Source organism: Episyrphus balteatus, chromosome 1, assembly GCF_945859705.1.
Source record: "Episyrphus balteatus chromosome 1, idEpiBalt1.1, whole genome shotgun sequence".
Lineage (NCBI taxonomy): Eukaryota > Metazoa > Arthropoda > Insecta > Diptera > Syrphidae > Episyrphus > Episyrphus balteatus.
In genome coordinates this window covers 1,211,165-1,228,106 of record NC_079134.1, presented here as the reverse complement: position 1 = coordinate 1,228,106, position 16,942 = coordinate 1,211,165, and the positions used below count along the sequence as shown (strand labels likewise).

At 31.1% G+C, this 16,942-nt stretch overlaps 1 long non-coding RNA gene across 1 annotated transcript in view; it reads right to left on the bottom strand.

Moving 5' to 3' along the window:
- LOC129905510 (uncharacterized) overlaps positions 1–10,681 on the bottom strand; it is a 30,551-nt gene extending 19,870 nt beyond the window's left edge. The window contains exon 1 of the long non-coding RNA XR_008770613.1: positions 10,357–10,681. This is a non-coding gene — a long non-coding RNA (uncharacterized LOC129905510). The remainder of the gene's footprint in view (positions 1–10,356) is intronic.
- Positions 10,682–16,942: the final 6,261 nt, after the last annotated feature.

Genomic DNA, 16,942 nt, shown 5'->3' with positions numbered 1-16,942 from the left:
AAAAAGGAAATTGTAAAAACTCATAGCACTCTCACTCTGGCGCTTAACATTTGCAGTAAAATTTTATGCAAATCACTAGAATAAGTTTCTATTAAAAAGTTTGCCTAAGTCGCGTATGCCTTCGATATACCCTCTCCTTGTTCGTTCTCATTCCTGAAATGTCCTCCCTATTCTATAGGATATAGGATAGAGGGTTTTTACTGGTTACATTTAAATCCAGCTAACTATTTTATATCAATGACAAAGTGAGCTGGCGGGGGTTTTTTGGGGTAACAACTTGGAAGCTTTTACTACGAAACTGGTCGTAGATCTGCTCAAATCGTCGGGGTATTGCGGTATTGTGTGGATGTAGTTTAGAGGGAATTGTTTCGCGGTTTTGGTAGCAGCTTCCGATGATGTGTTCTCCATTCTGCTTCTCTGCTTTTAGCAACAACTTGTGTGTTTTGTTCTATTCTGCATGACGATGGTGAAGCCATGAACCGTCAACGGCGGCGGCGTCGTCCTATGACGAGATCCTTGACCATTGTTCTAGTAATTGAGAATTTTTGTATGTCGGGTTTTGGTATTACTTTTTAAGTTGTTTACTCTATGGGTTGTACTGGTTCAAATGATGTTCGTTGTGTGTCGTATATGAGAGAACGATGGTAATTAAATGAAATTTCAACCACAACTTAACGAGTGCACCAATGGAAATTCATCTAAAGCACAATCAAGTTTTAAACAGAAGTGCACATATGTGTATATCGGTTCGAGGATTAGAAGGATTAGATTTTAGTTATTGCATTTGTATGAATGGGATTTTATTTCAATGGAAATAGAGACCGCTAAAAAATGGTTTTGTTAGTATCTCTTTAAATTCGATTTAATTATTTTATTTTATTTTTTCCTAAATAAATGTTTGTTCGTGGAGTGATTGAATATAATTCAATATAAGTTCAAGTGACCTCAACGACAGATCTAACTGATGAGCCCACTGTCGTACCTGGGCGAAACGCTTTATAAATTGTTAAATGTTTGTTCTCTACTACTTTGAAATGCTGTGGCAAGAACTATAACATCTTTTTGTTCAGAATAGATATTCCTTTAATACTGTTCCTTCTGGTAGCAATAATTTTTTTCAGACATTTCGATCCTTTCATCAAAAACCTCTATTTTGAACTTGAAGCTATTTGAAAAGGACAAAACAATGTGAAATTCTCTTGTCCTTGCTGCTTGTGACTTAAATTGATACAAGTCCATTTATAAAAATAAAAAGTATTGAATAACACTGGTCTGAAAAATGTATCCTTTTTTCTCCTTTTCAAATAATTTTTTGAAATTTTGAAAGATTTGACTTTTTTTAATCTAAATCTGGTTTCAGAAGAATTCTAGCACGTGCCATTTTTTTAAAATTTATTTTGAAAAAAAAAAAAAATGAGTAGTTTGTAGAAAATAACCTTTTTTAATTCGGTTGACCTAGTACAAAAATAAAACTAATTTTTGTATTGAGCTCAAATTTTTAGGACTTATTTCTCATATCATGATCTATCATATTTCATATGACACTAAATTTGTATTTATTAATTAAAGTTAAACACATTTTAAGATACTAATTGACAAGAACAGCAAACATTTTGAAATCCTGCAGTTTTTAATAAATCCTACATGAAAAAAAAACACCTTAATTAAGAAAAGTGTAAATATCAACGCCCGTTATATATAAAAATTCAAATATGTAAAGAAAACTATTAGAATATACATTAAAACAGATTTATACGTGTTTTGTAATTTTATATAATATTTTTCTATTTAGAAATAGTTTCAGTTTCAGTTTATTTAATATATCTAGAGCTGTACATTAAGAACTTAATCTTTTATAGTACAAATATTTACATGTGTTTACATTTTAATGATAATATAAAAAAACTATAACAATAACAAAAAAATTATTTTGAGCTCAACAATAATAGTTATAACCAAGATAAGTTAAAAATTAATGTATATAATTCAAATTAATGTAATTCAAAAAGAAAATTTTAAAATAAAAATGCAAAAAGAAAAATCATATTTTATATTAATGCTGCGTAGAAAAGTGTTTCATTATTTCTTTTCAATTGTCAATATTTATTACTTTTCTAATTGCAATGGGTAAACTATTCCATAGTTTAACAGCATGAATGAAAAACAATCGGGAAGAAATTAAATATCTGAACTTAGGCAGAAGAAGGCTTTGAGATCTTAATGATCGCGGGAAATTCAAATTATTGTATAGATAAAAATTGCATAATGGAATGGAGAAAAATACAGTTTCGAGCCTTGGTATAATTTGAAAATGAGCATCCGATAATGTTACTAGTGTATGCTGATATATGTTCATGTCGTCGGATTCCATACACGTAGCGCACTGCATCATTAAAAGCAACTTCAAGTTTGTGACTCGATAATGAGTCGAGTTTACTATATACAACTTCTGAATATGTGATGATAGGTAAAATTAAAGTTTTAACTAACATTCGCCGTGTATCAACAGGAGTAAAGCTTGCAGCTACCCAAAGCTTTCTTAAGCAACCATATATTTTACCAATAACAGAATTTATGTGGTTGCTACAAGACAATTTTTCATTTATATGAATTCCTAGACTCTTCACTAAATCAACAAAAGAAAGTGTAGTACTAGACAGCATTATATCATCTAACACATTTTTGTTGAAGTTTTTGTGTGAAATTGCAATGACTTGTGACTTTTTAGCATTTAAAAGAAGACCATTTCTGACTGACCATTCATGAATTCTATTTATATCTTCATTTAAAAGAGAAACTAGTTCAGTTTGGGATGTAAAAGGTCGTGCAATATGTAGCTGCACGTCATCAGCATACATATGAACAAAGGAATGCAAGCATTCTTTTTGTAGGTCGTTTATAAAAATGCAGAAAAGGATGGGTCCTAAAATTGATCCCTGTGGTACTCCCTGTTTGAGATATTTTTGAGATGAATATGTGTCCTTTAATAAAACTCTCTGCGATCTTTTGTATAAGTAGCTCTCAATCAACTTAACAGCGTTTTGATCAAAATTAAAAAAATTTTGAAAAATACGCGTTGGAAAATCACAAAATCAAGTTTTTGTTTAGAAAATCTCAAAAAAAAAAACTACTATTTCTCAAAAACGGGATCGAAATTTTTTGAATTCGGATTCAAAATCAGCATAATAAAATCTTTTAGAAAAGTATACTTTTGTTCTTCTGAGAAAGAAATATGAACTTTTAAAAATCAGTTTCTATGGTAAGATAAGCCAAATCTATTTAACTTACTTAAATTTAGATATATCTCCGATAAGAAAAGAGATATTGAGAAGATTGAAACTGAATTTTAAAGTTTAGTAGAAAAAGTTTCCATTAGGCCAACAGCAAAAAATGGGTTTTTGGGTTTTTCAAACGGGAATATCTAAAAAACATGACGTGCTAGGCCAATTTTGACTTCGAATTCGGAATCAGCACACAAAAATCCTTTAGAAAAGTATTAAATCGAGGATTTCCTTGCAGACCAGTGTAATCAATACAGTACTCTATTATGAAAACGAAACAAAAAAAAAAAACTTCGTTCTTGTTGATTCTCATCAATTGGTGTCACCTAAATCTACTTTATGAAATCATTGAAACTAAAGAGTTTCTAACATCGGGATGTTTAATGCGAGACATTTTTTTTATATTAAATGATAGATTTTGTTGCAAATTATTATGTTTTAAGAATCAGTGCAAATAGAAGGTAATATTTTAGGTTAATAGTTAATTGTGAAGAATAACCAATTCAATGTTCATCGAAAAGAATTTCTTTCTTTCCTAATTTTTTTTTACTTAATCCAATTAAATTTTATTTGAAACAAAAATTGTATGCATATTAAAGTTTGAAGCAGAAACAATTTTCTAACTGAACGCCTTCCATTCACAAAGCACAACACTTAACATTATGAAATGTAACTGGAAATAACAGTATTATAGTACTTTAATATTCGATATCCCTTTTAACTTGACCTACTTTTGGATTGAAAATTAATTTTCACTTACACATGGCCATGCATACAATCAACGACTGGGTTAACATTCCCTTTGCAAAACAGTTCAAGTTTGTGCAGTAAGTATGTATGTACCTACTACCAATTACTACATAAAAGCAATTGTTTAAATGGAACTTTGGAGCTCGAGTGAGAAGAAAAGAGGGTCAGATATTCAGCGTTGAAATTTAACACTGCAAATTTTATTAAATTACAAAAGGGTTTGTTAAAGCTTCAAAAATTTTTTTATCACTTTAAGCAAAAGAAATAATATTCAATATTGATTTATTTAAAGCATTTTTTCCAATATGACTTGGCTGCTTTGATTCAATATTCTTGCTACTTTCGTATGATTCACTCGCGTTTTTGTCAACCATATGTCAATGTCTCCACTGAAAAGGTCACACAATGTTTTTATATGCACCCCTAACCAACGACGACAAGATAAATAATTTAATAAAAATTCCAAGAGTTCAAAATTTCCTAAACAGAATCCCCAATAACTTTAACCTTTCTCCTCTTACGAACATCCGTTACATGCTAAGTAAACAAATTTTTGAATAATGATGCTAAAAAATTAATTTTCTACCCCAAACCTTCTTAGTTATCTATCTACTTTGTAGTCCTAATCCACCCCGAGACGAAACGACATCAAGCAGCTAAAAAATGTCTGCTACCATGGCATCACTAGGTATAGTACATTTTCACCACGTATATTTTCGTATAAAACAGGGAGAGGAGAGTGCATAAACAAAATCCTCGACAAACGTATATACGCGAGAACATAATAAGAATACAAATTTTCTTTCCATTTGAAGAGGATTTTGTATGAGATTCAACGAAAGTCGGTACTGGCTGAAGCAATATTATACAGTGACATCAACATCAGGATGAAGGTTATTTTGCCCGCAATCCAAGATGCTAGAGAAGGACTTAGAGGCAATAAACCGCAAAATTTGTTTATGTAGTTTTTTTTTTGGTAAAAGAATATGGAAAATGTTTCGTTTGTTTTTGGGGGGGGTGCGTTTAGTTCATTGTTTATCTTTCCCCAGTACCCATCTTATATCGCAGACAGGCGTAGATGTCACTACTATGTAGCATCTGTGGCGATGTAAATTGAAATTCCAATTCAACAATAACTATCATGTCGAGCCGTAGAAAACAGATTCTTTGTCTGTGTTAGGGGTAAAGTGTCGAACTCAAATTGTCATGTTTTCAACCACACACTCTAAGAATAGTCGAAGAGAAGATAATCGAGTTATCGATGAGATTTTGAAAAATTGAACAAACTAAAACTATCTATCAACAAAAATATGAACACCAGTCAAGAAATTGCCAACTTGTTTTCCTTTTTTCATTGAGAAACAAAACTCTTAAACAAAAAATTCAGTAGTGCTTATTGCATGCAGACTATAAAAAAGTAACAAATCTACCTAATAGCTTGAGCTCCAATCAGCCAACAGTCAGAATATTTCTTGCGTTGCTTAGGTCTCAATTCAAATATTTCAAAAATGTGTGCATTTCCTTTCCTTCTTCTAACAAGTTCCTGCTTTCAGTATGGGATATTTTTACCCTCATGGAATTTGAATGCACTCTCCTACTCAGCCAAAATAAAATTTATTCATTTGGTGAAGGAATTCCTTCAGAGCATACTCGAAATAAACAAAAATCCAGACGCCCACTAAATAAACGAGTTAAAATGACTTTTTTGAATAACCATGAACCAGCACAAAAAAGGGAAACACAACGACTTTAAAATTCAAAGACTATTTAAGCCTATGCAAGTGTACAAGTTTATCCAGGAAATATCTTTCCGCAAAATACTAAACAAAGACGGACAGTCTATTTCTTCTTTCATGTGAATTTAACAATTTTTCTGAGTGAAAGCTATGTCTGTGAGTTTCTATGACATGGTGCTAGGAGAGAAAAAATTCCCTTATTTACATGTACTTTTATATACAAAAAAATATATTGGTCAATAATTATGTGCGGTGAAATTAGAAATATATGAAAATTCTTAATTCTGATTTAGTATTGAGTTCAAACCTTTAATATCTAAAGGATTCTCTTAAGTCTTAAGCCATGATATGAAATTAAAATATTGTGGTAATATAATCAAGTTGTTGATGTTTCATTTAAATAATATCACAACAAAAACATTACTGTTAAAAAAAGAGCCAAGTTCTCCTATGTTGAAGTTATTCTAGCACAAAAAGTACTGAAATGTAAAAGTGTGCCAAGTTCTTAAGCTTGGCTTTAAATTTGTATACATAAAATGTTAATTGTTCTCTTGACAATTTTTCTTTAAATTACCGATTTTTAAAGCTATTTGAAAAATTGCCAAGTAAACAATCTACATTTTATATATACAAATTTAAAGCCAAGCTTAAGAACTTGGCACACTTTTACATTTCAGTACTTTTTGTGCTAGAATAACTTCAACATAGGAGAACTTGGCTCTTTTTTTAACAGTAATGTTTTTGTTGTGATTTCACTACTTTTTGTAAGGTATTGCTCAGAGAAAATGGGCCGTTACCACGACCCTTGTCTAAAATTGTCAAATTTTAAATTTTTTCTTTTGTATAAACTACCAGCTCTACCATTCTACCAAATTTCAAGATTCTACGATAATCAGAAGTGCTCTATAATATTTGATGAAAATTCAGCGGAAATGGGCGATTGCCACGCCCCCTGGCTGAAATTATCAAATTTTAAATTTTTTAATTTGTATAAACAACCAGCTCTAACATTCTACCAAATTTCAAGATTCTACGATAATCAGAAGTACTCTATAATATTTGATGAAAATTCAGCGGAAATGGGCGATTGCCACGCCCCCTGGCTGAAATTCTCAAATTTAAAATTTTTTCCTTTGTATAAACTATCAGCTCTACCATTCTACCAAATTTCAAGGTTCTACGATAATCAGAAGTGCTCTATAATATTTTATAAAAATTCAGCGGAAATGGGCGGATGCCACGCCCCCTGAATTGAAAATCTCAAGTTTTCGATTTTTTCCTTTGTATACACCACAAGTCCTATCACCGTGTAAAATTTCAAGTTTCTACGATATCGGGAAGTTCTCCATAATTTTGATGATCTGTCAGTGAGTCAGTGAGTCAGTTACGGTTTTTGCGATTTTTAAAGCCCTATATCTCAGAAACTACTCATCGTAGGAGGCTGAAATTTTGCGAGGTGTTTGGTTTTGACCAGCTCAACAAATGTAGCGAGTTTGAAATTTCTAGCATCTTTGGTGTGGAAGTTAGAGGGGGGGTCGAAAATGGCCTGAGTTGTTTCCTGTAAATAAGGGTGTAGTGCCAAAGTTGCCAGAGAACTTGGCTGGGCACTACCGTGCCCCTTGATTATAAAGTAATAGCTTTATCAAGTTTTTTGCTCAGCTCTTTTGTTTCAGAATTTCATAACTTTGAAAAAAAACGACAAATTGTTCTAGATCTAGAAATTTTAATCGCTTCAGTTTTTTGTGTTCGTTTGACTTTCAAAGAGTGGTCCATGATAAATCTACTTAGTTTTACCTATTGTACTCGTATATGTCTCTGGAAACAATCCCAATTAAAGAAAGCATGACTTAATACCATACATCTGCAAACATAGGAATTTAAGCTTGACCTATAAGACAAAATCAAACCCAATTGCTTGGACGATATAAACTTACAATTTCTGTCACATTTACCATGGTATATAAAAACGCATATTACCTTCACTACAATAATACTAAAAATTCATTTAGAAATCAGAAATAATGTAAATGTAGGTAGCATGTGACTTATGTATGAAAACATGAAATAAAACATATGAAACACATGCGATTTCCGTCGCACGAATATTTAATCACAAAAATAGAACACTCATGCATTTTAATGCGAGTAAATGCAAATACTATACCAAGAAACGCATTGGCAATTAAAGCGTAACAATTGGTTTAATTTTGTCGATGCAAATGTTGCAAGTTTAAAAATAAAAATAGTCAAACGACGCAATTAAATGGACGCAAAGACTTTAAGCCCCAATGAATTTGAAACATGCACTTACTTGCGATTAACAGTAGTAACATTAAATACTACTTGTTCTATTTTTCTGCGATTAAAGAATTGCGTGACAGAAAACAAGTATTCTACAAAAGTAACAGGTGTGTTTGGAAATAGAGACCAATAAAAAAGCATTAGAATGGAAACTTACTCAGAACAATGTTATAAAATTGTTACGTGTCTGAAAATGTTGGTAAATAAATATTTGTATTTTACCTGAAGTAAAACCATTGAAAGTCTATTCTGCTTTTTAGAATATCACTTGAATGCTTTATTCTCAATAGATTTGTGGGTTTGATGGACGAATTCTAACTCATCTTTTCCTATACATTTTTCCCCTAAATATGAGAAAGGGTTCAAACTTAGGACATTTTAATTACCTACATCTCTCAACAAATTACAAAAAAAAAAATCAATTAACTCATCAACTTCATATTATTTAGCTACACAATAGCTTGGTGTCAAAACTTAATTAGTTCGACTTCCAAACATTTCAGATCACACGAACAGTGAAAAATAATGAATAATAGTGCCGTGCTACAAGCCATCAGACCATTGTTCCTATTCACAATTTAAGTTTCTATTGTTTTCTGACGAAAAAGAAACTTTTGGCGAGAAAGTCTGGCTGGCTGGTTGGTTAGTTATTCGTAGTCGCTTCGCTTCAGTTGCTAACATTGTATTCGAAAAGTTTTCTCTTTATTATGCTCCTTATATAGTTTTGTTCAAATTTCCTGTTCCACTCCTTGAGAAGAACAAAAAGAAAATAAAAAAATAATTAAATAAGTTTTTTTCGGCGAAGACCGGCGACGAATTCTTCCTCCGCTTCCCACCCATCTTCCGCATAAAATAGTCTGAGCTATAAACATATTTCTACAAAGTCCTTACGTGTTTTACAAGGCTTTTACATATTTTTTTTGTATTTTGTTGTGTTTTGCTTTTTCAGAATTCACTCACTTTGTGAAAGGTCCTCCTTCTAGTATAAAAATGTAAAGTACTGTCTTTTTGTACAATAATTTATGAAGATAGTTAAAGATGAAGAATGATTTCTTAGGAAAATTAGATTTAAAGGAAACCAAAACAAACAAAAACAGGAAGGAAAATCGGAACAAAGACTAAAAAAAAGTATCATCTTAAATTAAAATTTTTCTTTTGTAATATAACAGTCACCGTTAATTTTGACCCTAAAAAAAATTTCAATTTTGCTTCTAGGAAATTAAAAAAAAAAATTAAAAATAATAGGTATGAATAAAATTGCTTCAGTAGTTTAGTCTGTAGATCAAGATACGACTGACAAACTGACAGTACCTATAAACATAATGGACATTCTTGGTTTTGAGATGTAGATTCAGCATTTAGAATGCAATAAATCAAACAAAAGAGCTGAACAGCGAACTTGATTCAGAAGTGACTTATGGTAATATTCTCAAACTATGTAGAAGAAGACCAAACATTTTCCAAAATTCAAGAAGCAATGATGTAAACCCTGATGTATAATGTATATAATGGAATTCCATCTTGGGTTATTAAGTTATTAAAATTTAACTTTTTTCGTCTAGTTTTCCAAATATTCTAATTGAAAATATTTATTATACGTGATTCTTTCTTCAAAGAAGAAACTTCTTTTTCTTAAAAACAGCATTGGCAATTGAGGCCTCTAAAAATTTGCACCTGGTCGATTAACTAATTCGCGCTATCCTTATTCCGACCCTGTATTTCCACTGTGTATTCCACTTTTAATTTATCATTTTTTCAATTTTTTATTTTAGTTCTGATTCCTCAAAATCAGTGTGGTGAAAATAATATTAAACTGACTTTGTAAAATCATTTTCTTGTTGCATCTTCAATTTTTGTTTTGTTTACTGCGCAAGTCAAAAGATAAGGACAAAAAAACAACAATACATTGTTTGCTGCATCCTTTATTAAATATTTTTGTTTTTGTTCGAAACACAGTTATTTTCTAGATTTTTCAAATCATTCATAATTCATTGAAATAATAGAAAAACAATAATTATGAATTTAAATAAATTTAAAAATTATTCACAGTTCCTCTTTTTCAATTTTTAAAAAAAAATCAAAATCGTCTAATCAAAAAAAATTTACATAATTCCAACGAATTTTGAGTTGGTACCTACCTTTGCGCAAAAAAAAGGAACTGTGTATATAAAGGTAAAGGTTGGAAGTAAACAATGAAAAATACATGCGGAAATAAATTTGTGGGGGTATTTGAGTGGTTTTGAGGGAATGATTTAGTGAAAAACCGAAAAAATATTTTTTTTTCTCACCAAAACTTCGACTTTCTCTTTTTTTCTATTTTGTCCTTATCTTTACTTTCCATGATCCATTGTCAATTGTTATTGTATTTCTGAGGATTCTCATTCCCATATTCAAAATACTCACTTTATCACATTGTGGAAAAAGTCAATCTTCAAATTCAAATACAATTTTAAACGGCCGACTTTTAAAAAACATTGAATTAACACATCTGTATAATTATTAAAAGTCCTCTAAGCATTTAAAATGAATTGGATTGAGTTTGTTATTGTACAAAAGGACACGTTTCGTAATAAAACCCTTGCTCTGAATTCAATGGTACCACGACAACTGAGTCACGAGGCCAATAAACGCGCAGTAATAAATGAAACTTCGAGTGGAAAGAGCTGAGAAAGGATATGCGCTGTTTTAATTTATTGGGAGATCCTTGCAATAATTTGAAAAGAACAAAAGTGTGCATTGGAGAAAGGTGTGAGTACGCATGATGAAAACTGTGATGGGAACAATTCATGGTATTGTTTGTTTATATTTGTAGGTCAGTATACTGCCACTCACAGTTTTATTTTGCAATATTTTTGTGAGAGAATTGGAATTTTGTTTGACTTTGGTTATTGAGGTAGGTACATCTACCTCTGATTTTGTTTATTTTGTGGTGAATTTGAAGAATCATTTGTTGATTTATTTGAAAAGAGTTTGATATATGAATTTATCAAGAGGGCTGATGGAAACTTTAGATCTGCAGGTTTGGAAGCGATTTTTGAAAAAAAATAATGTCTCCCGAAAATCCTTAAGAGGTTGTATAATAACCCCAAATGCGCCATAATTAAAACAATTAATAAAATACATAAGTTTGTTTTGACACATTAGAAATTATAAATACTGTTCTCATTCAAGACCTGCGCAATATCAATCTATTTTTCTTCCAAATTTTAGATGAAAAATTGATGTTATTTCGATCCAAACAAAATATTAAAAAAATAATTTATTAAAACAATTTTTAAAAACTTTTAATCGAAATAATTAAGAAAATTTCATTCTTCAAAGAATTTTAGGACCTTTGGATCCAAATGACCTTGAATATAAAAATCAAACGAAAGAAAAATTTAACCCTTTCATTGCATTCACCAAAAAAAAAAAAATAACTTGAAATAACATTTTATTTTGTGGAGCATCCATTAGAAGAGATTACCGTTTTGCTTATGGCAATTTTGTTTTGCGGCGGCGGCGACGGCAAACACACTTGCTGCTGCTGCTAAAAACTTTTCAAATTTAAAATAATTTTCCCAAACCCTTTTCCTTTTTTTTCGGGGGGACTTCCTTCTCTCTGCGACTTGTTAGTTTAGATTTCGTATATGGAACGGAATAAAGCGCAAAGCGCTATTGCTTTAGGATATGCGACAGTTGGCAAGTAGTTTGGTATGAAAATTTGAAGTGTAATTAAAACTTTTTAAAAACATTCCCGACGTCGTTGTCGTCGTCGTCGTCGTCATCGTCTCGTTTGAAGCATGTGTGATTCTGTTATTGTTTCATATGTGGTAATTACTTTAATTCTTATAGAAAAATGAGTTATACAAAAGTTTTAGAAATTATCCTATATTTATAAATATAAAATTGTGTATTCCTAGGAGCGCCAAAAATGGTGTGTTTTTTCTAAAGTAAAACGAGTACTTTATCAAAAAAAGAGTTAAAAGTTTCTTGCAGCAACTAGATTTTGATATTTTTTTTTATAAAACTGAATTTATATTCATCGGATAACCAAGATGCTTTTAACGATACCCCATTTGTTGAATTACAATAAGTAGTTTAGAAGTAATGATGGAAGATATGAACACTTTATAGATAACAATAATATCAAAACTTTCATTTTCGAACTATTTTTGGACTCATTTTACTTGACTATTAACAGAATTCTTAGAATATTTACTTACTTGCAGTTAAGCTATATCAAGCAAAAGGAAATAGTGGGTGTATATTTCAGAATTAAGAATACACCTATGATGAATTCCTAAAAATAAGAGTACTTTCTGCAACTCATTTAACACAAGAAAAAGGATATTAGATCTAATTTCTAGGAAATAAAGTTATCTTAAATCCTTTTGATGGCTCTTCAATAATAAACATGAAGAATATGGAAAAAGCCTTCTAATGAACAATAATCCTCCTATCACATCATCCATCTATCTATTCATTTCTTCTTCTATCTTAATTAGTGCAACCTAATTCTTCATCAAGCTCTTTTCAATCGAATCAAATGAATGAAAGAAGATATTCTTTACCACAAAAAGCTCTTTTTTGAGGAAAATTTGTCTAATCAGCGATGCATCTATGGATACTAAGAGCCATATTGAAAAATGAGCTTAGTTTTTAACTGGATAGGAATTGCACAATGAAGTAGTGTAAGGTATGTACAGAATGTAGGTTTTAGTATTCATCATGGTACTGGGATATATGAACTGGATGATGGTATCCTGTTTACATGCTCCTAATTGGCATCATCCTTGTAAAGATACCACACACTGACAACGATGACGACGTCTCTGTACTTACATCGTCATAGCCATCAATGCCCGTCATTTGAGTTTTCCTTTGAAGAGATTATATTCAGCTTCAATCATTTCGACATAAAGATGAACATGATGAACATTTTTGATATAGGGTAATTGCGGGATAGATGCCGCGGTTTTTGAAAAATTAATTTTTAAATTATATAATGGTGAAAAATATTAAATTAAAAAATAAAAACTAAACAATGGGTTTGTTTACTATCATAAAAAAATACTTAACCTAAAAAAAATTTATTTTTTTTATGAAATTAACAATAAAGAAAAAAGTATTAAGTGGGCCATCTCTCCCTTCATGTGTGGGAGAGATGCCGCATAGTAAATGCATTGAATTTGTATTTGTTAATTAATGTGGAACATGTATTCTTTAATCATCACGCCTACAATCTGTACGATTGATGAATTCGTTTTTTTTTTTTTGTACAGGGTACGATTTTTTAGTACCCGTTTGCTATATTTTTTGCATTGGATGCATTCTTGTTTTTTTTTTGTTTTTTTTTTTTTGTTGAGAAATAGTTTTTCCAACATTGGTCACATTTTTTTCGGTTCTCAGCGGGCTCAGCCAGCTCAACATTCACTTTTCAGTTGTTATCTTCTTTTAACCTGTTTTTTTTTTTTTTTCTTTTATTGAGGTAGTTAGGTAGTGGGTAAAACCTCTTAAAATACCCTAAGTTTTTAAAAATTTGGCATCCGTTTTTCAGGAAGTGCTGAATTTCTTAAAATAATTTTACTGGCGCAGCGCTTTTGAAACATTATGATGTGTCAATTCGCTTTTCAAAATGATTGCAAGAGTGAACGTGATTGCTTACGTGGGAAATGTCAGTTCTGAAATTGTTGTAGGAAGAAGAGCTGTTTCTGAAAGCTGAGATGTTGCGGGGTTATCCCTTTCTCGATGCATTTTAAAGTTTTTTCTAAGACATCTTTGGTCTAACTTCCTCTGTTATTCTTTCAGATACATTTTCGTGACCTAATAAAGCTTAATATTTTCTTTTAAACAAAAAAAAGACACTAAAATCAGGATGCGGCATCTTCTCCCAACAAAAATGCGGCATCTCTCCCTTTTGTGAGGGAGAGATGCCGCACGCCACCACACTACAACAAAAAATAAGAACAAAAAAAAAATCACACCCATCACTTCTTGAAACACATATTAACTAAACAAAATCATAACATTTAGAAAAAAACGCAAAAACTTGTCTCAGAAACGAAAAATTCCCACAGGCTAAAAAATTTCCATAGTCAAAAGGCGAGCAAAAAACAAAACAAACGACAAAAACTCCCGTTACATATACAATATGTTCAGATTTTTTTTGCTATGTTTTAATTTGAATGTTAAACGAACAAATTAGAAAAAACAAATTTTTGCCTGGACGACTAGATATATGATTTCGGTTGACTGCGGCAACTCTCCCGACGCGGCATCTCTCCCGCAATTACCCTACAAGCCGCAGTTGTTGTCGGGGTATGTGCATTCACGATTCTCAAAATAATGCCAATTTGATACGCAAATCGGAAAAATAGTGAGCAGGCTGCTAAGTGCGTCAGATTTTAAGATTTAGAAAAAAAAAGTAAAACGTTCAAAACTATGGGTCAAACGTTGCCTATATAAATTCTTATTCTTTAATTGTAAGTCGGTAATTTTTATATGCAACATGAAAGTGGTTCTTTTTCCTTCAAATCTGCCGAGATGATAAGACGATAAGGGTTGATAAAATGCAAGGATCAGCTTTCGAAAGAATCCTTGGCAAACAAATCGCTGAAATAAAATATGCTTGAGTTGATTTCGAAAAGACTAAAATCACTTAAGGATTTTTTGAATCCACCCTAAAAACGTTGTTAAGGATGGTTAACTTGTATAAGGTTCAATGCAAACTATTTTTTGACTTGTTTAAGAAGAAAGACAGGTCTTATGCAAATCATTTTGGCGCACATTACCTCAAGACCTTTCTCCACAGGCAATCCACAAGCTAATAGCTTGTGACGAACAGCGTAAAACGACCTTATAGAACCCTTTTTAAAAAACAACGAAACACTGGTGTATAAATTGGTGTAAATTCATTAATTTTGGTGTAAAATTGATTAAATTGAAAAAAATATGGTGTATTTCTCAAAATTATTGGTATAAAAATTATACCACTGTCTTTTCTGTATAAAAATTTAAACATTTTTTTAAGATTCAGTGCAAAAAATACACCTATATTCAGTTGTTTTTATACCATTAATGGTGCATAAAATTATTCGATTCTGAGATCAACCAAAACGGTATATTTTGTACACTCTCTTTACCAGAATGCAAAAGTGGGAGACGACATATTTTTCAATGGCCGCCATTTAAAAAAAGAAGAAAGTGATTAATTATTTTACTATAATAGTATATTTATCGACCTTATTATCCCGCATTCTTGGTTTTTTCGATTCGGTATATTATATTATAAAAGAACTGTTCTAAAAAAATTTAAAAACAACAAAAAAAAAATATAATTTTTGAAAAACTGATTTTTAAAATCGAAAAAAAAAAAAAATCATTAATTCACTGACATTTTTGAGGCGCTCGATTTTTAGAGAGGGTATAATTAAAAGACAAAATGTGTTTCGTTTTAAAATTTGGCAAACAAATTCATATTTAACCATTAGTTTCTTATGGCAATATTATGAAAGTGAACAAAAATTCATTTTCATTTATTTCATAAGAAATGGTGTGAATTAGAATTCATCAAACTGTTTGAGTTAAAAAAATAAACTTTGGCTTAAATTTTAAATCAGAATAATTTAAATGGTGTATTTTATCCATAGATTTATTGTGTATTTTTCAATTTCAGAGGGATAATTTTCACCAAAAACCAGATCATTTAATATACCACTAGTGCCATTTATACACCAAAAATCGGTATATTTTTTTAACTACCGGAGTTTATTATATACCAGCAAATGGTGTATTTTTTATATTAAAAATGTATATCACGAAAGTGCAAAAATACACCAAATATTTTGGTGTGTTTTAGACTTTTGTGCTACTTGAGATAGCACAGATAAAAGATAAAAGAACCTCTTGGAAAAGGTCATAAGAGGCCTTCTGTCACTTGAAAAAAACGTGACTTCGGTTCAAAAAGGTCTTAAAAAGGCTTTCTTTAACTATAATTTACGAGGCTTCCTATAAACACTTCTAGGAAGTCTTAAGGAGACCTCCTTTATTTTCCGAAATGGGTGACTTGCGTAATCAAGTTGTAAACTAAACCTTTACAAACAATAGCTTGTCGAATCGAAATAATTTGACCTTATGCAAGCCAAATTGTTACTTTGGTAGGACTCTAAAAATACGGTTTCCTGTATTATTTTAATCTAAACCAGGAGTTGAAACAAGAACTAAAGAAGCATAGATTATGACACAATCTTAAATTTTTCATTAACCTCTCCTCGCCCACATATCTAACATAGTACATCCAACACTAACACACTCGATATTAATCTCACTCCTAATCGAGCAGGTGAAATAACATTTGAAGACACAGACCATTAGCCAAGTCAAACAACATTTATCATTGCTAATGACTTCCATTATTTTCCTTTCAGAGCCAGGTTGTGTATTTTATCAAAAAAAAAAAACCTTACACTCTACCACCACACACCACTACATATTAACTTTAATCACGAAAAAGACCATAATATACCTTGCTCGTCTCACAGAGTCAAATGTCCAAGAATATTGTATATAGTCATAGTGTTGGCTGTACTTCACCACCTGGCTGACATGAATCATGACACGCCAGAGCCATGTTAACCTTCTGTAAGTTAATCGCAAAGAATTAAGTCAAAAGCCATTGCATACTTTCTTGAGGGTTTCTACATAATACATTATGGGAAAGTTCATGCTTTTGTATATGTCCTGACTTGACTTGACTATCATAGTGATTGTTTTCGTGGTTTCATTTTAACATGGACAAACCAACTATACCCGACACATAAGACTGACACTGATATGGCTAATTGGATTTCATTAGTCTTCACACTTCTTGTGACGGGGCTATTTTGAGAGCGC